Genomic DNA, 27,590 nt, shown 5'->3' with positions numbered 1-27,590 from the left:
GCATTTAAATGGCACAGAAACCCACATCCAGATTTCAGAAGTGACTTGAGGCATTTGTTTCTCTTTACAATTTCTTGTCCGAGACCCTAAATTATAGGCAAGCTGCTTTGACTTGAGGCTATACACAGTTATTACTACTTACTAAATAGTAGTTGTTTTCTTTCTTCATTCTGCCAAAAGAGATTGCATTTCCTATAAGTGGCCTGTGTGCCTCACACTGTGACATGAACTCAAACAGCAGTGTTGCGTTGATGACTATAATGAAAAATTTATTGAAGTATTAATAAAAGTTAAAAGTAATATTTCATTAGATTTTATAAGAAATATTTGTATCATGTCTGAAAGAAATAATTGCCCTACCAGTTTAATGGAAAAGAAAATATCTCATTTTAATTTATTCACTAAGAAGATAGTCTACAAGCTTAAAGTATAAAATTTGTAATTTTAAACTCATTTCGAATTAGTGTCCCCAGCATCTGGAGCACATTTGAAGGCCACAATGAGGCTAACCGAGTGAACAATCTAATTCCTCCTGATATATTCAATTTGATTATGGATTTAAGAGGCAATAAATTATAGCTCACATCTACCTCCATAAAACTGTACTTTTCAGTTAGAAAGAAAGTAATAAAGTTCAGAGCTACTCAGTTTAACACTACTGAGTGAAAATTTGTGCCCATATAAGAGGATAGATGATGAAAAGAAAAAGGAAGCAATCTTTTTATCATTCCTTGAAACAGACATTATGATCACTTTAAACATTTCTGTTTTTACCCAAGATGCATCTGTTGCCTGGGAAAGAACATATATTAAATGCAAGCACCATTATTTCTATTCACTGTTTTCATAGAACCTACTAGCTTACTAAGTAATTTTGGTGTTCCTCTAGTGTTATCACTAAAGACAAAGTACTTGCTTTTTTGCAAGTATTTGTACAGGAGCCATGTTGAAACAAAGTCTGTTAAGGCAATGGTATACAGTACTGTTGCCTTAGAGCATTAGAGCATTAACACTCAACATGAGACATTTCTAGGGAGCATTTGGAGCTGTCTAAATAGACAGTTTAGGAGAAGCTTTAAACGGGCATTTGCACCTTACTGCACTTGTCATCCAGTGGCAGAAACTGCCAGAATAACCCCAAATCAGAAGACACTCCAGGGGAGTGTTAGTGTTAGCTGTGGCTGAGCATGGGGTTCCTTCCCACACAGAGTTGGAGTCACTTTCTCCGCTCTGCGACCACCATGACACTTGGCTAGAGCATGAGCTCATTGAGCTTGACTTCTTTTTCATAACTTTAGTGCTCCAGAGATAGGTATCCAGCCCAAATTCACCACTGAGGCTCTCTCTGTTATCAACAGCTAGAGATAAGGACACAATGGGGAGAAATCAGAGCTATGATCTTAAGAAGCTGCTATAGCCTAGATGAGCAATACTCTCAAGGTCCCCATAAAGCACCTGACAACTAACTTAGGGTGGAGAGCTGTGTTTTCAGGCTGCTGGAGCTATGAGCAGCATTTGACAGAGCTGCTATTTGCTCGCTCTCAGCTGCTAGTTCCTACCTAATGGGTACGACATGGTAGCCAGCTCATGTGCAGGTAAATGCATTAACTTAATTCTATGTAAGATAGTATAGCATTTATCTGCTTCTCATACTTGCCAGCTGGTGAGTTTATTTGCTACTCTCCAAATAAGTGCGATTAAGAGGAGATAAAGCAATGTCCTGGTATTTTATTGTTTTGAAATGGAACACTACACCACTGGCAAAAATAATAATGTTCTGTCACTTCCAGTCATGTCAACGCTGTCAGATCACCATGTGTGGCTTCTCTGCTATTCTCTGATTTAGTTAAAGCTTCCCACTCTGCCAAAAGCAGGCTGCTGGAGCACAGAATCCTCTGTGGAGCCCTTCCTATCCTAATAACATCTCAGGAGTTGTTAACCAGTCTCCACCCTGCCTGCAGGCTTCAAAAAGAAAGACATTCAAAATATAGACCAATAAATTGGGTTCTACAAGCAAACTGGGTGTTATCTAGTACCTATCCAAAACACAAGAAAGCTGGCTGCAGTCTCACCAGTGATGTAGGACGTCCTTTCTAATGCTGTATCAAAACCTGGAGACTAGACTCCAGGCCGGAGTGCACATGTTGGCCACAGGCTGTCCACATGTCAGGAAATGACCCAGGGAGAGATTAGTCCTCTTCCCTCTTACACTATCCCCAGTAAATTGCTTCCATAAGCAGGAAATCTGGACACCTGGGTCAGACATGAGCTATGGCATGTCCCAACCATTCCCCCAATCCAGAGGACCAGGACAGCAGGGTAAGCTGAAGCATGCTTTTGCAACATGATCATGATGCAATCTCCTAGGCCATCTCTGGAGCACTAAAAGGAGAGTTTTAATCACTCAGATATACTGGGTAAAGGAGAACTGCCATTCCTATCCTCAAAATGAAAGTCAACAAAGCAGTAGTTTGCACTTTGTGAACACTAACAGTAAAGCCTAACAACTGTTTTAATAACCTTCAAAAGAATGTGATATGATAAAGTTTCCAGTACTTCAAAATCCTTAAATTAAATCCTTAACTTTCCCTCTTGTCAAAGGGAAACCTCTCGTTCCAGTTGCCCAACCTTTTCCTTATAAACATTCTGAGTGTAAATCTATGATCAGCACGCTGCAAAAAGTCAGGTCCTATCTGGTCCTACATTTATAAAAAAGAGTATTCAGTTCCCATGGCTAGTGTTTATCCTGAAGAGAAAGAGGTTTTAGATTTTTAAGGATATAATATCGTTTTAAAGGCACTGATTTTTTAACCACTGTTCCCTTTCCTCTCCACCTCCAGAGCTATTCCAGAGAGCTACATACAGTTCAAGCAGATGCTACATTTCACCAGGAGAGGTGACAGAAATGAAAAACACACCTAGAGACTTCAGAGCTGCAAAAAAAAAAAAAAAAAGAAAGAAAAAAAGAAATCAAGTTCATTCCATAAATTTCCCTCCTAGAAGACACCTCTATTAAAATGTAGAAGTGAAGCTGTGAAATATTGAGGAAAAGGCAATGAAATGTGTGAGCTATCATAAATCAAGGAACATACAAATCTTGGAAATACATAGTAAGAACAAAGTTCAAATCCTAATAGTGTTTCTATTATGGTTTATGGTACATTATAAATTCTTTTTTGCAAATGTACAACTTTGAACCTATTTCTATGTGGTGGACAAGGTTTTTGAGATCTTCCTGGTAAATAAGATTCTCTGCAATTGTGCACAATGGCTTGCACAGTAACAGGTAAAATTTTACAAGTATTTAGCCAAAACGTGGTATAGATGTAAATACAGTGAAAGTCATATGATCATTTCCTTTGGCTAGATACATGGAAATAAATAAATATTTAAAAGTAACTAATATTCTTTTGAGTAATGCAGAATAATTCTTCCTTTTTAATATTTCAATGAATGAATAAATATATAATTGACGAGGGACCTCAAAGCTTCAGAAAACACAGGTACTGATAGAAACATTTCTTATTTTATTTAAATCCCAAGACACTACTACAGAGGGCAAAAACAAATAGATGATATTTGTACTGCTTGTATTTTTTTCAGGTAATCCTCATTCCCTCATCACAATTAGCTCTGTCCAAGTAGCCACTGAGGCTGGTTAGGAGGAAACAGCCCATGGGAAGCTTATTCCATGAATCATTATCTTTTGGTTGCTTGCATATTCTTTTGCATCACAATCTTCAACCACTGTTCATAATAAAAATCTTCAACCATGCGACCCACTCATTCATCTTCTCTGTGAATTTTTAGGGGGCAAAATTGAGAAAAAGGTATTAAATAGAATAGTTCTCAGGTGGAGTTGGTATCAGTCCTATGTTAGCACGTTCATAACTGAGGAATCTCACTGGTAACATCTTCATATCAAGTAGATTTACCTTGTAGTTTCTGAAACTGTTTTTAATTGATAAGAAGGCAATTTGCCCCTCTAGGAGCAATACTATTCACCTACAGACTGGAGGCAATACATTTGCACCTGCTTGTGTCAGTGGCATCTTTGCCTGAGAAGAGCAAGGACTGGATAATGACAGAAGAGCACCAAAGACCAGAAGGAGGAGAAGAGCTTGTGTTACTTTCTCTGTCACTTGCAGACTTGAGGGAAAATAACCTTGCTTTTTAAAAAATATATTCAGTCTTCCAATAAAAGTCCACATTTTGCTCATTTTGATTGCAATCTTAAGGCTATATCATAAGAGGGTCCGGTTTAATTTTCTTCTGTGCTGTGTACCAAGAGCTAGTATTGGAGTCAGCTTTGGTTATTCAAAGGTTTTGTTTTCTTATTTGTTTTGAAGGAATAATTAATATAAGAAAACTATCTTTTTTTTCCTTTAGCACACTCACTGATTGAGATACGGGATGAGGAAAAAGAGTCTCAAATCTAAATGAAAGAGACCTTAGAGGAAACTATGGAACAAATTCTGTGCCTCACAGCTCTGCTGGTCTGTTATAGATGTTGCCCTAGAGATTCACAGCCCTACTGAGGAAACATGAGTATATAAACACGCATTGTAAAGTGACAGCAAAACCATTACCTCAGCTTCATGTTCCTGGCAACATTTAACAGCTATGTCTCTCTCATCACCACATCATCCAGTGGACCCACAGAGTTACTTCAAGTTAACTGATTTCCCTGTTAATTGCCCCTTGCCCCAAAGCTATTGCTGTTATTGTCACGCCGACTTTCTTTCAGCTCAAAGTTAGGGAGACGTGCTTGCTCCTTAAGCTCCATGCATACAGTTTTCCAACATACTTGTTTTTTCAGGATGTTAACATAGGCTAAAAACGCAGCTGTTCCCCACCAAGGTGACCATATGGTCACGCGACAGCAGACCAGACTGAATCCATGAACCATATACCGGTCAGCTTTATGCCGAGGGACCACTCTGTGGAGAAATGGGGGGCATTTCTGCCCCACCACTGATGCTTGCTTCCTATTAACCTAGCTGTAGCCTACCATGATTCCTGCAATGAAGGAGAGGCCATGCTGTTGATTTCCCTCTTTTCATCACACTGGCTGCATCCAGCCTTGCCGGTTCCCATTCTGTTCCTGTGGACTCCACAAGGAACAAGCCCTGCAAGGCTTCCTCCACAATACTGAAGCCCAGGGAAACCCCATGGCCTGAAATTGTTAGATGGGGCTCACTCCACTTTTGTCGTCAGCTCTACATGCTGCTCCTCTGACAGTCTCTCATAGCAATTACACAGATTGATACCAACCTCTGTTACCAGTATGACAACTAACCTTTCCTTTTACAATTATCTTTTATTTTCTTTTTGCATTACTTTTTCCCTCACACGATCTTACATGATTTCCCTGATAAAAACATGACAAGTCATTGTTCTGAATTAGCCAATGTACTCTAAATCACAGAGGTTATCATTTATGATATTTTGACTACCCGAGCCCTCCCTAAAAACATTTAAGAATTCACATCTCCTGGTGACACATGTTTATGAACTGTCAGTGTTTCCAGCATTTTATCACATTTTGAGAGGAATTGTCTTGGTAAGCACTGGAACTCATCAGTCGCTGAAGGTGTCAGCTAACTTCTCTCGGCATCATTATTTCTATTTCATCTGAAATTCCATGGTAACAAGTCTTTAAACACTGGCAGCGGGGAGGAGGAATAACATAATCTGTAATTTAAAAACTCCATAAAATGGGTCAGGTCGTAGAATATTTGAGGGGATATTCTCATCTCAACACACTGGGCTAAAACAGCTTTTTCATTAGCATGGAGGAACGCAGAATGCACAATGCTGAAAATGCAACATTTGCATAACACAGCCACTCTCAACTGAAAGCCAGGGGACATGGAAAAGACTTGAATGCACAGGACAGAGAGAACATCCTTGCTTGTGCCACTACTCCACGTGCTGCCGGTGCCACTCTGTGCTGCCAGCAGGGTAAAGGCACAAACCTATGGAGACCACAAAAAGCAAAAAGCAAACAGTCGTGGTTTATTACTTTTCTTTCTAACTGAAAAGTACAGTTTTATGGAGGTGGCTGGGATCTGCCTGGTTCCTGGCTTCCAGGCTCACCCCACTGTGCTCCACCTCTGGTCCTTGCCTGCTAAATATGTCAGGTGTGGATGGACAGCAAATCTGAAGCCACTTTTTACTACATGCTGCCAGCCAGCTTCAACAGCAATAAAGTTTGAGCTCAGCCCACATGCACTGTTTCTAAATTGTGAAAACATTTGAAACCTACGTTTTCCCATTCAATGCCTTGCTTGTTGAGATGGTCAAAAACATCCATCATCCATCTGATGGCAAATTAGTAAGGGGGAAAATGCCACTTTAAAAAAAAAAAAGTTGTTTTTTGACAAAAGACTTTGAAACTAAAAAGATGATTAATTAGCATTTATTAGAACTTTTCATGACAAAAATCATGATTTCCAGCATGCAGCATAGCTTCTTGAATCACCTGCTATTAAAATAAGTAAATAAATAAATAGAACAAGTTCTAATTATCCTTAAATGCATTCCACAGATGCCCATTTAGGAATAATCACAGTGATAAGGCTAGTAAACAATCTCTCATGTGCTCCTTCACTCAAGATATATTAAATATATTGGCAATGCACCTTTGTATACTGCAATGCTCTTTTCTGCAGTGTCCTTTTCTCTATTTATTGTGAATATTAGAGGAGACAATATGTGTGAAATCTTCACATAAGACTATGTATCTAGGAAAACATTTGATTTGATTGTACAATGTTTTAGTTTCAGCTTGCCTTATTGTGTCATTGTTTCATAGCACTATACAGCTTATATTAATTAGTATTCCTATATTGTTATATTTTAATGCTTATGCATATTTCAGCAGTACTGTCTGAATGCCTATTATGAACAAAGGTGATTTTGGGTGAAACATCTGTTCAGTTTTGGATGCTTTTGCTCAAGAAAGATAGTCAAGATTGAAAACCTCCAGAGGTACACAACTAAAATGGTGGTTTAAGTTGAAATACTTAATCCAAAGAAAAAATAAGTCAAACCTGATCTATCTAGCGTAAATGGCTGACATCCCTCTCCTCCTCTGAGTGGATCCTCAAAACCAAGACCCCAAACAGGGGTAAAAGATGGAGAAAAGTATGAAATGAAATAAAAACATGGTGCTTTGCTTGAAAATAGGTTAATGCAAGATGGATTGTGAAGAACAGTGAAGCAAACCAGCCAACCCATGCTCCTTTCAATGTAGAATTATCCCTCACTTATTTTTTCTAGAGTTCTGTCTGATACATTCATGTTCTAGGCAGTATGAGCTGGCAAGACTTTCTTGGAAAGATGGTGCCACAAGCTAGTAGATCTACGATTCTGGCTTTACAGTAAACCAACAGACACTGGAGCTTCACTTTTTCCTTTTTATTTAGCTTGTCTCCAGAGTGACTGTTTGTCACAATAATTAACCAGTGCCCAGTGTGCAGGAGCAGGCCATTAGTAGACAAAGAGCAACTAATAGCAGCATGTTCCAGGAAAAACAGGGGAATTTTGCATGTTCCTTGGCTCAGTTTGGAAGGAAAATCACAGCTTTCTCTGAGGGTTGCAGTGGAAAAACAGGACTCAAATAATTTTCTGGCCTGAAGGGTCACAAAGCAGCTAACTCAATGCAGACTGAGTTGGAAAACAAGACAGGCAGGGCAGGAAAGAAAAAGTAGCTGCTCAGCTAAGTGGGAGAAAACTTAGGACAGCCTAATATTTCTCAGCTACACTGTCAGGTTTCAGGTTTGCGGGAGTTCAGTTTCTCTCCCTATAAGAAGATGCCCTGTTTTGTGGCACTGAAAGTTCAGGTCTTTTCTTCTGGTTACCCTATTTCTAGTCTTCAAATCAGCTTAAGGAAGCAGCCTGTCTTACTAGCAAAGGAACCCCTCCCCCTTTCAAAGCTTGCAGAAACTCTGTTGGGGTATTAAACTCTGTCAAAGTCAGACCTTATTGAAAGCTAAGAAATCTATACTTTTGTGACTTTGCAAAGATTTCTTTCTCATATTGTTTTCTTTCCTTCTTAAGCATGGAAACTAGTGATCATCTGCTCTAAAAAATTCAGAAGGGTGGTGGCTGTTTGTGATATGAGGGCTGCTGAAATTTATGTGTTGCTTAATACCTGCCGTTCTTCTGAGAGGAACAGTAGAAACATTACAGTCAAACTTCACTCTTTGTTTCTAAAAAAAGATGAGGGTCTCTGAAGTGCTAATGTTACACATTATAACATCCTAAGCTAACTCTATAAAGAGAATTTAAAACAGGCATTGAATGCAGCATTCTTTCCTCCTAAAACAGCTAGTCTGACTGATGAGCTTCTTCACAATTTCACAGCTGTGAAGATGTCCCCAGAGTGCTAGTGCCATTTCTGTCCATTCAGGCCTGTCCTGGAGGAATGACACTCAGGGAAAAACAAAAATGTAGGCCTTTTGTTCATTAAATCTTTGGCCTTTTTGAGGTGAAAGTCAGAGCTACCTTCTAAGTTGCTGGCCATGACATGGACATCTGCCCCCATGGACCTCTGCTATTTTTAGGTTTTCCTAAATTAATTCCACTGGCCAAGGCAGCTGTAGTACCTCTCAGCTCTTTGCTGGGCTTCACTCACCGAATCCCAGAATAGTTGGGGTTGGAAGGGACTGCTAGACTAACACCCCTGCTCAAGCAAGGTCAGCTACAGCAGGTTGCCCAGGACTATGTCCAGTTGGATTTCAAGCATCTCCAAGGATGGATACTCCCCCATCTCTCTGGACAACCTGTTCCAGTGTTCATCCACCCTCACAGTGAAGAAATGTTTTCATGTGTTCAGGTGGGATTTCCTGTGTTTCAGTTTGTACCCGTTGCCTCTCATCCCGTCAGTGGGCACCACTGAAAAGAGTCTGGCCCCATCCCCTCCTGCATCGGAAGAACCATTCACCTCCTCACGCAGTGTTCATTAACCATGAGCACGTCCCACCATCTCAGAACACCTGGTCTAGGAGATCCAAGTATTAGGAGATAACTCTACCTTTCCATTAGCCTGCTCTTGGGTCATGCTAGTACTCGCACCACCAGCCACCAGAGGAATCTCTGCAGAACTGCAGAAAATGCAGGGAAGGTCAGAAAGTGAGAAGCATTTATTCAGATACACAGTTCTCAGCAGTGGAAGAGACTGCATTCAGTTTGTGTCTGCCCAGGAAGAACTGCTTGTTCTGGTATAGCACCAAACATCTACAGGAATCTCCCAAGGGAGATAAGCTCTCAGAGAAACACCCTCCCAGAGGAGCACAGGGTGAGCTTTCCCTGCAAACACCACTGCACACAGGGATTCCCGACCTACTTCCCAATCAGCACTCCCTGCAAAGACCTCTGTTTTGAAAACAGGCCTCTCCTCCTATTTAGTCATTCTGAATGAGATCATACACTTTAAGAAGCCGATCCTAAATGAACAGCTCTGATCTCCTTGTCTTTTAGGACAGAGATAGAGTAAGCCATTTTCCCACATCTTCTGATTCAAAATGATACATGCTGGAGGCTAAAGAGTTCATGCTGAGTGGGTCACTTGAGAAAAATAATTACTTTTACTACTTGGTTCCATATACTAATTCCTACAGGTGGATCATGTGTTTGCTTAAAAAATAATCCTCCTTCCAGAGGATCAACTGGACACTTGTGGTTTTATTTCATTTTCACTGAAAGATGCTGTCTGCATCTCAGTCTATCAAAAACAATTGCCATTTTCCCTTGTTTGTCATTTTAAGTAGCACTTTTGGTAATTAGATTATTCTCCATGTGACGAGATGCGTCTTTATACTCCTTACAATCCCATGGCAGAGAAAATAAGAAAACCTTCTGTCTCTCTTCTCAGCTGAAGAGAGGAGGAATCTCTAATCAAAACAAAGAGGACAAGATCTCTCTTTCCTATGAATTCCAGGTGATGCAAGTTATGTCATTACCTGACCGCTGCTTTTGCAGGTGGAGAATTGGCATTAAACAGAAGAGACAACCTAATGGACTATTCTGGTGCTTCTGTCATAATTCTAAAAAAATTGACATTCAAGCTATTCAGAGAGCTCTTTTAGAAAGTAGTACTATCCCAGTTACTGAGGGAGCTCAGGCAAATCCTTAGAATTTGAATACTGAGACCATGTTGGGCATTGGCTACCAATAAATTTCCAAGTGTAACATCAGATGTTGGTTTTATCTAATAATGCTCCAGACAGTTTTCAAACCAGAAACTGCCTTGACATGAGCAATCTGACTCTGGAAAGCACCATAACATATCTGTACAGCTACCAACTCTGGATCCAGGAGCTGGAATCTACTTGGATTAGTTCAGTGCTGCAAGCAATGGGTTTTCTACACAAAACTAATTTAGGGGCTTTCTTCCTTGTTTTGCCAGTTCCTGGTATCACAGTAGTCCTGTATTAGTTTTCTAGGCATTCGTGGAAGTCATGTTTCCTCCTTCTCCCCTCCATCCTCCCTTTTTTCCCTACTTCAAATTATCCCTGCACACCAGATCAGATTGATGAAGCCCACATCAGAATTTGGGAAGAGAAGTTTCATACAAAAATTTTGGCAAATTAGTTCAATGTCACAAAGTACCAAGAATGAGTGTTCTAACATTTACATAAATACAGAGCTATGAGGACAAATGGGGAAAAATGAGTTTGACTGGCAAATTGCCTAGATTTCAAAGCATCAAAGATATTAAGAACATGAATCAAGAGGATTATTTGAATTCATTAATGATCTTTTAAGTGGAAGACAAAAACATGGGTGAAAACAAAAATAGCCGGGGACTGGCATCCACTGAAAACCACACTCTGTCAGGAGGTAGGAGGCATTCAGAGCCTCCCTACTCTGCTCTACCAGTGATTAAGCCTGGCTAAATCGGCAATAATTTCCTTTGCTGATTCAGCACTCCTGATCTACTAAACAAAAGCAATGCTTCAGCATGTGCTGCTTTGCAGAAACCTCCTTCTTTTCTCTGCAGGGAGCAGAAGGATCGGGGGTGCCCTCCCATGTAATCTCACTGGCTCCCGACAGCTACCGCTGGGAATAGAAGTATGCAGTAAAGGGGTAATTTATGTTATGCACTGCCATCTACTGTGTCTCTAAGTAAACTACGACATGAAACTCAAGCCTACAAAATACAGAACTTGAAATAAAATTATCACAGCATGTCACTCTCCTTGTGCTTCAAGAGGGGACTGTACGAGGGCATGCAAAATAGATCCACGTGATGACACAAATAAATACAAATGACATATATACACCATTAAAGCTCCTGAGTTTTGTACAGTGAAGGAGATTGCCCATACTCTTTCTATAGAGATGTAATTTTGAAAAGAAGGATTTGACACGCACTGTAATATTAATGAGTGATAGATAAATACATAAGCTAGAATGAACTACATCATTAGATGCTAATAAGACAGTATATGGATTTCTTGAAGACTTTTATCCTATGTGGAAATTTATGCTAACTCTCCAAAAGTGAGCCTCAGAAAAACCTGTCAAACAAAACAAAAATACTTATATTCCATCCTAGAATCTCCCCAGGGCAATAACCATAGCCTATTTAGAAATAACCAGTTAACTGATAATCTGAGGGAACAGCTGGCCTTTTGAAGTGCTAATGGCAGACCACAAAGTGTTACATGGTAATCATCTAGAGAGAAAAAGCATAGTAAACTCAGCGCAGTGTGGGATTTTGTGAAGGAGGCATGAGATCGTCCCAGGGGAAACCCCAAGATATTTGCAGCCCTGCCACACTCCTGCCAGCTACAATAGGACAAGTCACAGTTAATACCACATTCTTCTTTCTGAAAAATTGGTATAATCTGGTAGTATTTTGCATTACATTGTAGACCTCCTTTGGTAAAACCTGTAAGATCTGTGGATGGGAAGTACAACATCCAGCTTGGTAATTTTGTTCATTTAGATGGGTCTGTTTTCCATCCAAGTGCTGTATCCTCTCCCTGCACACCAAAATGAATCTATTCCATGGTTTGGTTTGTAGCTCCATCTGTTTTTCTTTTTCATGATTTTTTTTGTACCTGAACTTTTTAACAATACACAAAGAGGAAGAATTGCTCCTTGAAAAGCAAAATTTCCTTATCCACAATATCCTCCTCCCTACCTGATTCTACCAGTCCCCAAGCTTTCTTTTGTTTCAAGGCAGAAAAGTGATGCAAGTTGTTTCATCAGCATGATGAAACAAGCTAGAGATGAATATCCACACGTTCAGCAACATATGAATTCAGGATGCATTGATAGTCTTAAGGGTATTTTAATTCCATACTTCCTTCTAATACTTATTGTGTCCTGGTACTTCACTTCCTAAAGTCTTGTAGAGTTTTGAATTATTTGCCATTATTGCCACTGGTAACTTAGTAGAGGGGCTTGTCCTCCTTCAGTGCAACTCCTATAATCATGCGTAGGAGATAAAAGCTCCCATGACACTAGTACCTTTTCTCACATTATGGCACATGGCATTTGCATAAATAAACTAGAGAAACACAGCTACATGAAACTACTATCAAAGTGTGTAAAATGGGCTGGCAAACCATAGTAGAAGAGTTAGATATGATCCACTATCAGTGCAGAGTTACATATCACATAGGGCCCCACAAGGTATGCCCAGGGTCCAGTGCAGCACAGTATTTTCATGATTGATTTGGGTAATGGAACACATTGTGCTTATCATATTTGCAGATCTGGGAGTATACTGAAAGAGAGGTACAGAATTCAAAAAGATCATAGCAAATCAGAGGTACAGACCAAGAGAAATGTAATGTTATTCAAAAGGGATGTGCACAATTTACTGTAGTTACATAGTGACAGTCAACTGAACAGGCACTGGAAGACAGAGATTAAGCAGCAACTCTGAAAAAACACGGACATTACTATGGATCACAAGCTGAAAATGAGTCAACAACATCATGCTACTTCCAAAAAAAAAAGAAACATCACACTGAGGTGTATAAATAGAAGTGTAGCCTGCAAGACTGGAAGAGTCATCTGTCCATCCTACACAGCACCAGTTAAACTTCAGCTGGAGTACTGCACTGGGGGCTGCTCTTAAAGAAAATAAGAACTTGTTGGAGATAGTCCAGAGGAGATTGATGGGAATGATCGAGGTCTAGAAAACATAACCTGGGAGGAAGGACTGAGTGTATTTGACCTGTTTAGCGTGCAGGAGAACAGGCTGAGGAGGAACATAAGAACTATCTCTAAGTACATAAAACACCGTCATAAAGAAGGGAAGCAATTTATTCCTTGTATCCATGATGGAGGAAAGGGGAGATAGCAGGACAGAATTTCAACAAGAAAAAAAAACATTTTACCCACTAGAAAATTCTTCCTGACAGTTAAAGAAAGGAAGAAAGGAAGAAAGAAAGAAAGAAAGAAAGAAAAAATCCTTTCCCATATTATGGGGGAGCAAACTACAGATCTCAGAAAAGTTTGCATTAAAGAAGCAAACAGCAAAATAGGGCCCTTTTTTATTCAGCAAGTGGCATGTTATCACTCAGATGGTTAGAGGGCTCCAGTACAAAATCTACAAGGATAGGCTGAGGGAACTGCATTTGCTTAAGCCTGAGAGAAAGTGGCTGATGGGTGACCTAATTGCAGCCTTTCTACTGCTTAAAGCGGTGTTAGACAGAAAAATGGAGCCAGACATCTCAGAATTGTACAGCAAAAGAACAAGAGAAAATGGACAAGGGCTGCAAAGGAATTTCCAAGAAGAGAGATATAGGAGGAAAAAAAAATGTTTCACAGTGATAGTAGTTAAGCACTGGGACAGGTGCTCAGGAAGGCTGCGAAATATTTGTCTTTGGAGACTTTCAAAACCAGACTGCACAAGGCCACAAGTCAACAGTCAGCCCAAGCAACTTTAAAATCCTGCAGGATGCTGGGAGTATGGGATGGGGGGGAAAAGGGGTGGGGGGAAGGAAGGGATTGTAGGGGGGGTTTTTTGGTTTTGATTACTGAAAAAAAGCTCTGGATTTAAAAAATGCCTCTCGTAATAAAGCACCATTTGCAATTGATATTTTCACCAACTTACACAGAGTGAAATCTGTGCAAACACTAGGTATAACCAGGCCCAAGTTTCTGGGTTTTATTGAAACTGCTGACTACAATACACATTAAATACTCCCTTGTTTCTACCTCCAGGTAGTACTCAAACTTACCAGGGATGGTACTTCCGCTGTGATATGTAGGGCTAAGCATTGCAAAGAACCACACTGGATTTTCTAGTCCCTTTCTCAAGATTTTTCATGGTAAAGGCTCTATTTTATCTTTGTCTCATGTACCGTTGATATTTTGCTTGAATCAAATCTGTTTCTTGTACTCAGTGTATTTAATTCCACTGTGTGTGCCAAATTCCTTGGTGTTACAAAGTTTCAAAATTTCTTCTAAGGACTCAGCAGCTGGCATTGATTTTCCCTCTCTCCCCCTCTCTTTTTTTAGGGCATAGCAAAAATATTTCTTTTGGGGCTAGGGAAAGAACATATGTGAAGAATTAAATGAATTTTAGAAAAATATCCAAAAGCAGAGGTTGCCCAGAGCTGGCATCATGCCAACCTTGACACTATCTTCTTAACTCCCTGGCAAGCTGTTTGCAGAGATATTTCTGATATCATTTCCTTAGCTCCATTGCAAAATCCCTTTTTATAAGGTGTCAGGTTCTATACAGCAGAGTTGGGGGCTATTTTAAAGGATCTTGTTACGAGATAAAAACAACAAGGTAGCTAGAAAGGTGGAATGGAAGCTAAACATTTACAGCTTTAAAAAAAATTCCAAAGGGATTCCACAGTGATTGTACTTCAGTGCTTTAATATATTGTGTACATTTAAAAAGAAAAACTACTAAAAAATTCTAATAAGTATACCAAATACCATACCATAAGTGGGCTAAAGAAAAAACAGGAAGACATAGCAAAAAAGGCAGTCAAATCCCACATTATAAGCTTTATGTATAGCTACTACAAGTCAACATCATCTAGTATCTTTATACTCACTTACTCATGCCCAAATTCATCTCACTTACCTGAGAGACCTACAGTGCATAATCATCATAGATTTGCTTTATATGAGTGAAAAGGGAAAGGCAACATCACAGGGCCATTTACATTTTGAGTTAGATGAAGCTACTTATTTTCTTAGATCAAGTATAGAGAGATCTAAAGGAGCGCCAAAGCTCCTACCCATAACTATTCATTTAGATACCTACAGATGAGGAGAATAAGTGAAGTCAATGTGCCAACTTTGTAGACATATAGATGCAGCCTTTAAGGAGAGAGGACATGCCTTAGTGCATGCCTTAAGTACATGCCTTAGTGAACATGGACTCTTACATCAACCAAGTTCTCAATAGGGTTTTAACAAAGCCTAAAGGACCCTTCAAAAAGAGGTTAAATCTTCAACACTGCAGTGCAACTTAGTGATGGAGAAAATGACACACAGAGATACTTCTTTTAACAGAAGAAAAAAAAAAGAAGTCACCCTCCCCAAAACACCAAAAAAAGGCATTGCTGTACAATCAAAACAGAAAGAGCAAAGCACAATAACTATTTCCCTTTGGACCATCTATATCCTTCAACTGCTTCATATATGAGGAAGAAAACCTTCTTCCATTTATTTATGTAGTCCCTCTGATGCCAGGACTTTCTAAAAAACTCTCCTCCTGTTGCCTCTGTGTTCCACCTGGGTCTGCTTAAGCCCATTATTTAGGAATGATACCCCATGGGGTGGTTCCCAGCAATGTATGTCCTTTCCTCACATAGCATAGCCAGCTGCTTTCCTGCATCCTTAACATGCTGGGGCATGCTACAGCATGGTGACTTTGTGCTGAAATGTGACAATATGCATGAATGGCAGCTCACATTCTTGTCACCAGCCCACTTTAAAACATCCTCAGCATGGACACAATAGCCTGGCTCTCTACTGAGGTAAAGTAGTTGCTGGCAACTCACGTAATACTCATGAGGTTATTTTAAACTAACAAAACAGATTCTGAGCAGATTTCAGATGAATAGCCTACTTTTTAGCACTGTTCATGTCTTTTTACACTCTAATTATTGTGATGCATACCACAGAGCAATTGAAACTATGGAGACACCATCAAATTAAAGAGAAGGAAACTATCAAAAAATGTGCAATAATATCCACTTGACATATTTGCAAATAGAATTTGGAAACTATAACATTGTTGATATTATTGTTGTTGATTAATATTAGCCAACATATGCTTATCATGAGCACTATGATCAGAACAAAAGAAGGCAGATTCTAAAAGGGAAAAGAAATTGTGACAGCAAAATATATCAGAAAAGATGGATCCTGCTGTCAGAGGATGGCTTCAGAAAGGATGGGCAACAGCTCATAATTGATTGTCCTTATCCATGCTCTTAACTGGTGGGAAACACAGTTGTTTGATGTAGTTTGGCCTGCAATGGAAGAAAGCTAAGCTAAGCCACAGAAAAAGCACATAGATGGACAGACCCTACTCTCTCAACAGCAGAAATTACTGAAACGAAGGAAATTTCATTGTGAGCCTGAGTCTTTGTTATAGAACTAATCTGCTGACGTGAACTTTATATTTTTTGCCAGTAGGCAAAAGGCATTGCTGAAGTGTAGCACTAGGATAGACTCACTCTGCTCCCAGAGCCTCAGGCTGGTCCTTGGCCTCCCCCACAAAGCGCCCCAAGGTGGAGAAAAACTTTTTAGGCCTTTCTGCCCCGCTTCTGACATGGTTGAACACCAGCCCAGAACTAGATGTCAGGGGGTGACAAGAGGAGCTTGCTGAGGCAGGTGCAGTCTCATGGTGCCCAAGCAAGGCAAGCTGGCCGTGGCCAGTGACAGCTGGCAGGGCCAGCCCAGCATCCTGTGACTCCCAGACGAGTCCACAGTGACGAGGCAGGTCCAAGGTCAAGACAAGATGTCAAGTCTATGGATGAGCAAGGTACAGGGCCAGGAATATGCATAACCATAACACAGCACAGGCAAGGACCAAAGGCAAGCTTAAACACAGCTCCATCTCACCCTGCTCTTTTCCCAGCAGCCTGACCCCAAAAAATCACACATGAACCAGAGCTGGCCATGGGCACATGCAGCCTAACCCTGAGGAGAGGTGTGTGAAGGGAGCAGAGTATCTGCACCTCACTCAGGGGCTTGAGACTAGAAATGTTCTTTTCCCACTCCCTGGGAATGCCATAGCAAAATGAAGCTGAAGCATGCTTTCTGCAGCTGCCAGGCATGAGGAGCAGCACGTGAGCCTGCTGTGCATAGGTGAAAGCTCTGAGATCATGGCACACAGGGACAAATTGTAGGGGTGAATGCAGGAGTAGACAAAGCACCTTGAGTTGTATTATAAAGATTTTCCAAAGGCTGAATCTTCCCAAAAAAGAAAAAAAATCTGGGGCATGTTTTAGTCAGCACTGCTTCTCCCCCTCCACACACACACACACACACACACACACCAGTTTCTTATGCTTCAACAGCAAACTCAAATGTTCCAAGATACTGCAAGGAAGACTGCTCTAATAGTTTGACAGGTGTGAAATATATCAGGCTGTTTCCAGAGGTGGCCTGTCATGGGCTTTGCTCAGAAAGCTTTCCCACCTAAATTTTGCAAACTCATGGGTCTGTGATAAGTATCAAATCACATAAGAGCTTATCTGAAATGAGCAGACAGGTCCTCTGATATCAACCAGTTTATTACCCGATGCAGGATTTACTGAGTGCTTTAAGAAAGGTTTTGATCCCCTCTCCATACTCTCAATGCATTTATATATCTTCTAATATAAAAAAGCTGGGGCATACTGCATGGGAAATATTTGGCTGCTTTATCTTAGAGAAAGATTAGCACTTTTCCAGGAATCCTTCTGCTAGTCCTTCATCTCCCTCAAAAGCACATAGATTTTCATAACGACTGATGCCTACCAGGAAAATAGTTGCTTCTTTTCATATGTAAACAACAGTCGACTTTAATCAGCCTTAATCTGTCAGTAATCATTCAATAAGAAAACTATCCATTTTATACTTCAGTAATCATCGTTTCAGTAGAGCAAATCACGATCTGCCAGTTCTGTGAACAGAAGTTTCTTCTTCCCCTCCCCACCTTTTAGGCTGTAAAGAGGGAAAAAGCATGAGTTTGTGTACGTGCATGTGGATGTGCAAGTGAGTTCCACTAGAGTTAGCTGGCTGGTTCCAGGCCCAGAGGAGAAGCATTCATCTGCATTGCATTACATCATTAGGCAGAGATTAGAAAGTGTCATTGCCATTTTTTCTTACGAGTTCATTGCATCTCTGCAGTCTGTATAAGAGTTTGCACTTTCAAAAAACCTCAAAACCCAGCAGCAGAGCAGAGGAAAAAAAATAGAAAAGTTTTAAAAAAAAGTTTAAAAAGCGGAGAAGTTGTCTGTTCTCATGGCTGTTTGGTCCATGTATCTACATGGCTTTTTGGGGGCTCAGCAACTTTGGGGGGGGGGGGGGGGGAACAGGGGGAGAGAATCTTAGTTGCTCTGCAGGATATAGTATTAGATAGATAAATTAAAACTCTTAGAAGATATTAGGTGTGATTTTGGGTGCAACTTTCAGGCTGCCCTCTGATCTGTCTCAATTTTTGTTCATCCAAACCTAAAAATGGAGTCTGATCTAATGGAACATACAAGTTGTCATCATTGCAAAGCTGACAGAGCTGTCACAAGTCTAATAACAAACTAGAGGAACCAGAAAGTGACCCAGAAAATAAGTTATGAGAATGCAGCACTGCTGAAAATTTATGAAAACGAACTAATTCAGTGCATCTCTTCTGTCCTTTGACACTCTACAGCTTCCATAAGGGTAAAACAGAGACTTGCATATAAGAGTTGCTTTAGGTGACTTTTTTTTTTTTTTTTTTTGAATTTTGGAAATGCTTAACAGCTTCACACGTTCCTAGCTTGTTTTTGTCATAGAATTTCTCACCACAGATAAAAATAAAAGTGACATTTCAGTAAAGATTCATTTTGTTTATGAAGCAATTGCCACAGATCTTGATGCTCCGGTCTTTCTCTTTGTTCACATAACACAGTGGCAGACCGGGTCAACTGCAATGACCTTTCTGTTACTCAGAAGGGAACTCCGAGCAGAAAATTCTTGACTCTCAAACTTACTATTGCCTCAGGTGAAGCTGTTTGCTCTTCAGGTGCAAGATTTTCAATTTACCTGAGCCTTCACTTGAATAATGTCTCTTCATAGTCTTCATCTTTGGTTCTTTCATCTCTGGTTTGCAGATCTCCTTTACTACCTGGAGAAACCTCATCTCTCACTAAATCTGATTTTAAAGGCAAAAGAGACTGGAATAATGTAGCCACAAACCGCCTCCACCGCTACCCTCGCCCCCAACAAATCCTTAGTTTACTAAATACAGTCATCACTCTGGATTACAATAAGCACAAAGAAAGCTCTTTAAGCTGCCGATAGGTACCACTCTGGTGCCTGTATTCAATAAGCTATAGATTCAGAATCCATACAGAGGAGAAAGTTTTATAAGAGTAATGCATTTCACCATATTTGATATGGCAGCAAGAAGCAGACAAACTCAACAGGTCATTTCAACAGTCTACTGTTAATGGGAATCAGCTCCCTTGGCCTAAACATATAGAATACCAACATCTACATCTGAGCAAGTCATCAGGACTCACACGCTGAAAAATAGCTAGGTGCCTCTGGGAGGCTTTCACCTGAACCAATTTACATGCTGGCCTTCAGACGAGCTGAACTCTCACAGGTCAGTAAGATCAATCCCATTCCCTGTATCCAAGAACTTGTGCCCTTTTCTTGCTCTCCCCCTGTGAGCCAGTAAAGGATCCCACTGCTCTCAGCAATCCTTAGACCATTCCAGCTACAACACTGCTTTCAGACACACGACAGCATTTTGCACGTTACAGACACCTCCCAGTTCTCTTACTGCCTGGCTGAAGCTAAGCTTGACAAAATGATGCTAGAAGAGAGATCATCTCTTTCCATACCACTCCTCACTAACAAAGTCATCCACCTCCTCTACCCCTCAGCAGCAAAGCCCATCAAATCAAAGGTCTACTCATAGCAAACTTAATAGGCAGTCCATTAAGTGGCAGGAGTCATCAAAATCTCATATTTCCAGCTCTGCTCTCCATACTAGTTCCCCATAGGGTCCAGTTCAAAGGCCCTTTCCTGACAGCACCAGCCCTGCAGGCATTTGGCAACCCATCTGACTTGAGCTCTCCTGCCAGCCCCTGGCTTCCCAGCTGGGACACAAAGCCATCAGTCCTCAAAGAGACGGAGGCAGCAAGAGGAATTGCAGCACCGACAGTCCACAAGCTGCATGCAAGGAGCTCATTTCCAGATGCACATGGTCCCATGCATCAGTGCTCTCACAGTGACACATGAATCTCTTGTCCTGTCAGAAATCCCAGGTAATTTCTCTTGCACACATGCACGCTAAATGCTCATGCCTTCACCTCTGAGGACAAGAAAGCATTTACTTCCTCAGAATCAGCAGTTAAAAAAAAAAAAAAAAATAGTCACAGATCATACCTTAGCTGATCGTTAAAGCTGTCCCCAACAAGCCCCCTACACACACACAGCCCACTCTGCCATCAGCTCACCGGACAGCTCCTGCCCTTTGTCCCTTAGGGAGAGACACCCCAACCTGGAGGCCCTGGCATCCCAGCCCACCACTCCCGAGCTCAGCCCCCAATAGGGCCTGCCACTGCTCTGGCAGCACAGCCCCAGATCCCTTTCTAGTTAGGGCTGAGCTATTACACTGTGGTGGTACAGCTCACATATGCTGTTAGCGCGCAGTCTGTCTGTATACCTTGCCATTGGCCCAACTGATTATCTAGTCTAACAATATCCAATAGTGCCTTCCATTCATTTTCAGTCATCATTTCACATTAATTACTATTCTCCTATTTCATTAGCACTTTGATAAAGTAATTTCACACAGTGTCTGCTTTAGCAAGGTTTTGAAGAAATTGAAGTTATTAAAGGTTCACAAGTATTGCCAATTCATGCCAGGGGAAAATAAGATATCCTCACCTCCCAGTGACTGCCTTTCCCTCCTCAATGGTGTTTATCAATCTTACAGCAGACCAGTATGGCATTACACCTCAAGGCATCACTGTTCACAGACCAGCATATCTCCAGTTACAATAAAAGCTAATAGTCCAGGCTGTGAACTGCACAAATGGAGCAGCTGGCATGTAGCAGGATAGCTATCTCTCCCACTACAGAGGCACTAGCTTCCAGCCAAGAGGCAGAGAAACAGTTGGGGAGTGCAGTTTTTTTAATCATCCCACCCAGATTTAGCACAGCTGCCCTGGAAGCTAACAATGAGGGAAACTACAATGTGGTCATTTAAGAATGTACTAGAAAACCACACCTGTTATTGCAACTGCCCTAAGTCCTCCTAAAAAACCCAAACAACTAATTCAAAACTCTACGCTGGCAAGCTACTTAAACAAGGGCTTCAGATGAGCAGCTCATACAAGTTAGGATTTGCAGCACTGGGTCAGCTGAGAGCTATAGATACACACACAGTCACATACTAATTTTGCATTATGTGAGAAGGTGAAAAAGCTCTGACATTTGCTACTACTACATCTCAGAAAAAAAAGTAAGCTGATAGAAAGCCAAAGGAAACACAGATGGCTTCTGTTTAATATGATGCCATACTGGAACTGAGAAAGGTCTTGTGCGGTACTGTGTGACTTGCTTCACTTGGAAATGAAAACTCCTGGATTTCTCTAATTTCCTCTCCCTTAAGCTGATGGCAGCAAACATTCGAAAGAAATCGCTCTCTCTAAGCTTCACTCACTATTAAATTACACACAATTTGCAATGGAGGCCGCAGCCCTGGAAGGCCGTTTCCATGGAGAAGTTAGATCTGGCACCCTGCTGGAACTAATGGATCAACCAAATTTTGTAAAATTGATTATTAATGTATTTATCTTTATTTTCCTGGGGAAAAAAGCTAAGGCCTTAAAGACCCTTTTCAAAGGGGACTATATCCTTGCTGAAGGTGTTCTGAACTCTGGGCAGGAGCACATGAGAACAAACTTTCTAACAGGAGTTTCAAAACATGGTAAAAGTACAAAATCGATCATCACCTTTGGAGTTCTGTGCATTTGTGCCCTCTGCAAGGCATGCACATTATTCCTCCCAGTTTTAGTCTGATTAAACCGGATTAAAATCCTAACAACATTTTAGTTGTTCCTATCCAAGATTTCATAACTACACTCAGTTACTGCCTAACCAGTGAGATGCTGAAACTGCCAACCCAATGCACCCCTTTAAGTTGTTTTCATGGAGGATACATGCTTGAACTCTTGATGCTGCTGCTATGTTTTGTACCTGATCCCTAGAAGGATTTTCAGTGCTGGTGATCCCTCTTCTATTTCCCAGGGTTCAAACTGTAAGGCATTCTCAGAGTATGACCACCAATTTTGTACATGCGTATAACCCACAGCCGGCGTGTTGACAACTCTTTCCATTGAATAGTCCTATGATTAAAGTACTGTCACAAGCTAAACAAAGTTCAAATGCCTCCTTCGCAGTAAGGATTTTAACACAAATCTCTACTTCTTGTATCATTCTTCCCTAACTAGCAGTTAGATAACAGTCCCTGATGGTGCTTCTCAGTCCTTGCTTATTAAATTTCCATTGGGCCACAAGAATGGAAATCTAGAGCTCAGTATTTATCAGAGAGACCTGGCTTTGATTTGATGCAGCAATTTCCATCTTTTCTGCAAGATGGAACATCCTCAGTGCAGGAGATCACCTTGGGATATGCTACCAGACCCCACTTAAGAAAGGTCTCTTGTGAGGTAATAAATCCTGTTCCCAACCAGCCAGAGAAGGAACTTAAATTTGTGTAGCATCATAAATGAGGTCTTTAATCCCAGGACACCTACAGGAGGAAGATTTCCTTAAAAGACCACATAGTTCTGTAGCAGACTATAACAGCATACCAAGGAGACACACACAGCTGTGCCCCAGGAATTTAAAGAGTAAGATCCCTGTGATATATCTCTTTTGAAATCAGGAGCTAAATGCCAATGGTAATAGAAATCAGGATGACTTTAAAAGTTACACTGGAAGTTACACTGTGATGCTTGAGAAGCACATACTTGTACGCAGAATGGGGCTATGCAGACCATCAGTCATGATTTTTGAAGCATCACATTAAGTGGTGCAGACCTTCATCAGAGCACTGAAACCTAGGTATGATCTGAGATCAGCCACATTAACTCAGGGGGAGATGCATCAGACCTGCTGGGAAATAATTCAAAGGAAATGATCTTAGCTGCTGTTATCATTCATCCTATTTTGTAAGATCCCAGCCAAGTTATGCTGTGATATCTCAGAGGTTTATTCTAATTCTCGTAACTAGCTAGTGCCTGTTGCCACTAGGTTAACACAGTGTTAACTGTCCAAATTTGCTGGTAGCTGCAGCATTGAGATATGTAATGAGTTTGCAAAGCTGACTTTAAAAAAGAGATCACTTCATAACAAATGTTATTTAGACTCTGAAGGGCAACAAATACATTTGTGGCATTGTGTAAGATTTTCAGGAAAAATCAGGTGGTCTAATGTTGGTGTATTGAGGCATTTATGAAAGGTCATTAGGAATTTCAATTAGTTAGAAAGTAATTTGGTTTTAAATGTTTAAGGGTATTTCATCAGAGACAAATAAAGGAGGATGATCCAATATCAGACCATTCTGCACTGCAGCAGCGACTTGACTACATTACTAAAGCACTGCTGTGAGCACCACAGGAAAATATGGAGAAGAGGAAAGATGGCACAACACAGGAGAAACGAACTTCTAAAAACAGCACATTTGGAAAGCACTTGCTGATTTGGGGCAGAGAAAGGAAGGGTTACAACAGGTTAATTATGATAACACTGGACAAACTAGAAGACCTGGTCCTCAGCCAAATGAGAGAGAAAGCTGGTAGCAGATGGCTTTAGGAAGGGCAATTCATTTATGCCTTTTTTGCATCAGCCTTTCTGCTTCCATCTTCATTAAGAAAGGTAACTGGGTTCAGACAGCTAACACAATTAACATCAGTGATAAAGTGGTAACAGCTCCAGCTAGAATAAAGACAAGTCAGAGATTACTTATCTATGTTAGACAAGCACCTGGACCCACTGAAATCCACTCTAGAAAACTTCAGAAACTGACTGAATCTTTATGCCATTCACAAATTCTTCTGAAATCTCATGGAGAGCAAAAGACTTTCCAGAACAATGGAAAAGGTCCATTATAGTGCCCATCTTTGAGAATAGGGGAAAGATGCACACACACACCAAATTGTAGATTGTAGCTAGCTTGTATGCCATGCAACAGAAAATACTGGAAACTATAAACAATCTATTTGCAGGCAACATGGGGATATCATGAACAATAATGAGCTGATATACATTTTTCAAGAATAAACCGTGAAAAAATGACAGAACACAAATTCTCAGTATGAGACTGCCAAAAAGGATAGATGTAATTCTTATGATCCCTTTATATAAAAAAAAGCAGTGAGGAATACAGTAAATGATTCTACTTTTGCACACAGCATGTACAGAAATATTGCACATAGTGCTGTTACCTGTATTTCACAAAGGTTGGAGAAAAATGGAGTGCTAAAAATGAAGAATTAATCAAATGATCCAAGAACTAAAAAAATTCTTTCGAGTAAGAAAGCTAAGAAGCTGAATCTATGGAGCTAATAGAAATGCCACAGAAGACTGAGTTAGCTTGATCACAGCAAGTACTTTCATGATGACAAACAGCAGGTATTGAACTAACAGAAAGGAAGGAATGATGAAACTTAATAACTAGAAGTTAAAACAGAAAAATTCCAATACGAAACAAAACACTTTTAGGAAAGATTTTCCATCTGTTCAAATCTTCAAATCAAGACTGGTTATCTTCTGGAACTATGTCACAATAGGAAAAAATGTAAAAGTATGCTGGAGCTGAGTGACTGGTACAGGGAAAAGCATTTTCTCTGTATAATTTTCTCTCCCTTCTGACAGAGGGCCCAAATAGATTAGGAGACAGGAATTTTGTTCATATATGCAAACAAAAAAATTAATTTAGCAAGCACTTAAGGTAACATTTATTTGGAAACAGAGAATCAAGCAACCCTGAGTGGTTACCAAGGCATAAGCCAAACCCTTACCTGCTTGTGAATAATGCCTTTAGCCTTGGTAAAGCTTTCTCCTCAAGAAATTTCTCAATTCCTCAAAGGTTATACCAAATAGACTCTTATGCCCAAAAAGTAGAGTATCATCCAAGCTTCATGAAAGATTATAGGCATCAATTGACATAGTTATCCAAATGATTTGGATAAATCTGTACATGATTTGCAAAACACTAGTACCAGCTGAAGGTTTGGTGAAGCTGTTGCAGAGAGCAGGAGGTCATGTCATAATTCCACTACTAGTTATGAGTATATGAAGATACACCAAAAGATAAAAACATAATATAAACTAATAAATGAACTTACAGGTGCATTCCCTGCTGTTTAATAATTGTCTGCTCCTGTAGTAACTGTGGTAGCCATGAAATGTGGTAGCTGTGAAGTCAGCTTTCAATGAAAACAGGAAAACCTCTTCAATGTCCCCTTGATGATGCTGGCATATAGCTGATGGGCTGCAAGTCATGATGGCATGGTGACATTTCGTTGCCTCCGACAAAAGGAAACAGAGATGTTGTACAATGCTGTTGTACATTAAACTCCTGTGCCTGATTAGCACATCAGAAAGAATGCCCCCCCCCCAATGAAAATAAAGTATATGTATTTAAGATGGGGCTGAACATAAAGTGTGTACCTGCTGAAATGCAGGGCATTCTTTAGGGCCCAGCTGCACCAACAATACAAAAGTCTGCACCATGCCAGCAATGCCCGTGTGAGTAGCAAAGAGGGTCTCCTTCTCCCACCTGCAAATCCACAACATAATAGTGCCACAGATTCTTAAGGCATTACATTTTAAAGTGAAATAAAAAGCATAGCAAGGATTTTGACAGAAGCTAGGAAATTAATGTTTATGTCTCTCCACAGGACAAATACAGAAAGGGCAGTGCTTCTTCCACTGCCCTGCCTCTATACCTTAGCAGAAAGCTGAGAACCATCTTAAAAGGTGGAAAATGAAATCCAGCCTGCACAGTCATACACACAACTTCCTCAATAAGTTATATAGAGACCGTTCATCCATTAGCAATCTGATCTGGCCTTAGATTGATAAGCTAAATGTAAAAGATTTCATAGCTCATTACCAGTCTCCTGAGCTACTCATCAGTCCTAAGAGTGACACGTGCTAAAGGTCATAGAGACATCAAGCATACTGTATGGTGTTCGTAGGTTTTGGAGGTCCGTGCCAGCTGCTTTCTTGCCAGTTCAGACTTGAGTGTTTGCACACAAGAGGAAAAAAAAGCAAAAAGAGAGTAGCAAATTCCAAATCATATTAGTGATTTCCACAATGTTAATTAACACTAACAAATTAATTATACACATTAGAATGAAACTATGCCATTTGCTTTAGGAATAATGTAATTTATAGTTTATTTAAAAGTCTGAAAAGATAGATGACTAATACAAAGGCAGCTAACTCACTAAAAGGTCTCACATGGGATAAAAATTGTTTTGCACTGTTGTTAAATGATTTCAGCCCCTTATGCTTTTTCAGTGTTCTAGTTGATACACAACAATACAATGGATTTCTAATTCCTCAGTGGGCAAAAGGTATTCTTTCCATAAATTCACATTCTGATTAGAAATAGTGAGTGGTTTCATTCCCTTTCCATCACTATACACAAAAGTCCCATTTCTTGGTCCTTTGTGCAGCTGGGCCATGCATGGGGAAGTCAGCAGGGGGAGTTCAGCCTCTTTAACAACCTATTTCAGCTGAGTCCACTGCCATTCCCAAAACATACCGACACTTCTGACAATAAGCATGACAGTCAGGAAGAAGGTGTTGTTTAGCTGTACCTTATAAAATGAATGAAAGATGCTGTAATCTATAAACAGTACATATAGGTATTTTAGTAATCAACTATATTTGTAGACCACAGCATCCTTCCTTTAGAGTTTGTGGAGAAAGGGATAACCTAACCCAGCTCAGAGTGCAATGTCAAATCAAAGGACCTAAGCCAGTGTAGACACAACTTGGGCTGTGAACTAGAGTGGGAGAGGGTTACTGCATTGTCACCACCTCATGGGAGCACATGCCTAGCCCTAGTTGAGATTTCCAGGTTTCCTTCAGCAAGCTCTGAGGAGTTGGCATACCTGGGCCTGAGATTTCTTGGCAAACAGCAGCCCCAGGCACACACAGCTCAGACTGGGCATCCAGTCATCCAGAAATACCAGGTGTTTTACAGCAAGTATATAGCAGCCAGTGCTTCCACAAAGCACTGAATGTCCTGGACAGTGCTGCGCAGTCGCTACCGGGAAGCACATTCATGTGCTTGTGTTGCATGGCCTGTGGCTCTCACATTCTCTGGAAGTATCACGTGACTATTCGTGTGCTACACCACACACCTTT

The 27,590-nt window shown here is 40.5% G+C and overlaps 1 long non-coding RNA gene across 3 annotated transcripts in view; it reads right to left on the bottom strand.

Moving 5' to 3' along the window:
* LOC135328018 (uncharacterized) overlaps positions 1 to 25,783 on the bottom strand; it is a 39,887-nt gene extending 14,104 nt beyond the window's left edge. For all 3 annotated transcript variants that reach the window (XR_010388745.1, XR_010388746.1, XR_010388744.1), the window contains exon 1: positions 25,556 to 25,783. This is a non-coding gene — a long non-coding RNA (uncharacterized LOC135328018). The remainder of the gene's footprint in view (positions 1 to 25,555) is intronic.
* Positions 25,784 to 27,590: the final 1,807 nt, after the last annotated feature.

Source organism: Dromaius novaehollandiae, chromosome 3, assembly GCF_036370855.1.
Source record: "Dromaius novaehollandiae isolate bDroNov1 chromosome 3, bDroNov1.hap1, whole genome shotgun sequence".
Lineage (NCBI taxonomy): Eukaryota > Metazoa > Chordata > Aves > Casuariiformes > Dromaiidae > Dromaius > Dromaius novaehollandiae.
The sequence above is the reverse complement of the archived record's forward strand: the minus strand, read 5'-3'. Positions and strand labels throughout refer to the sequence as shown.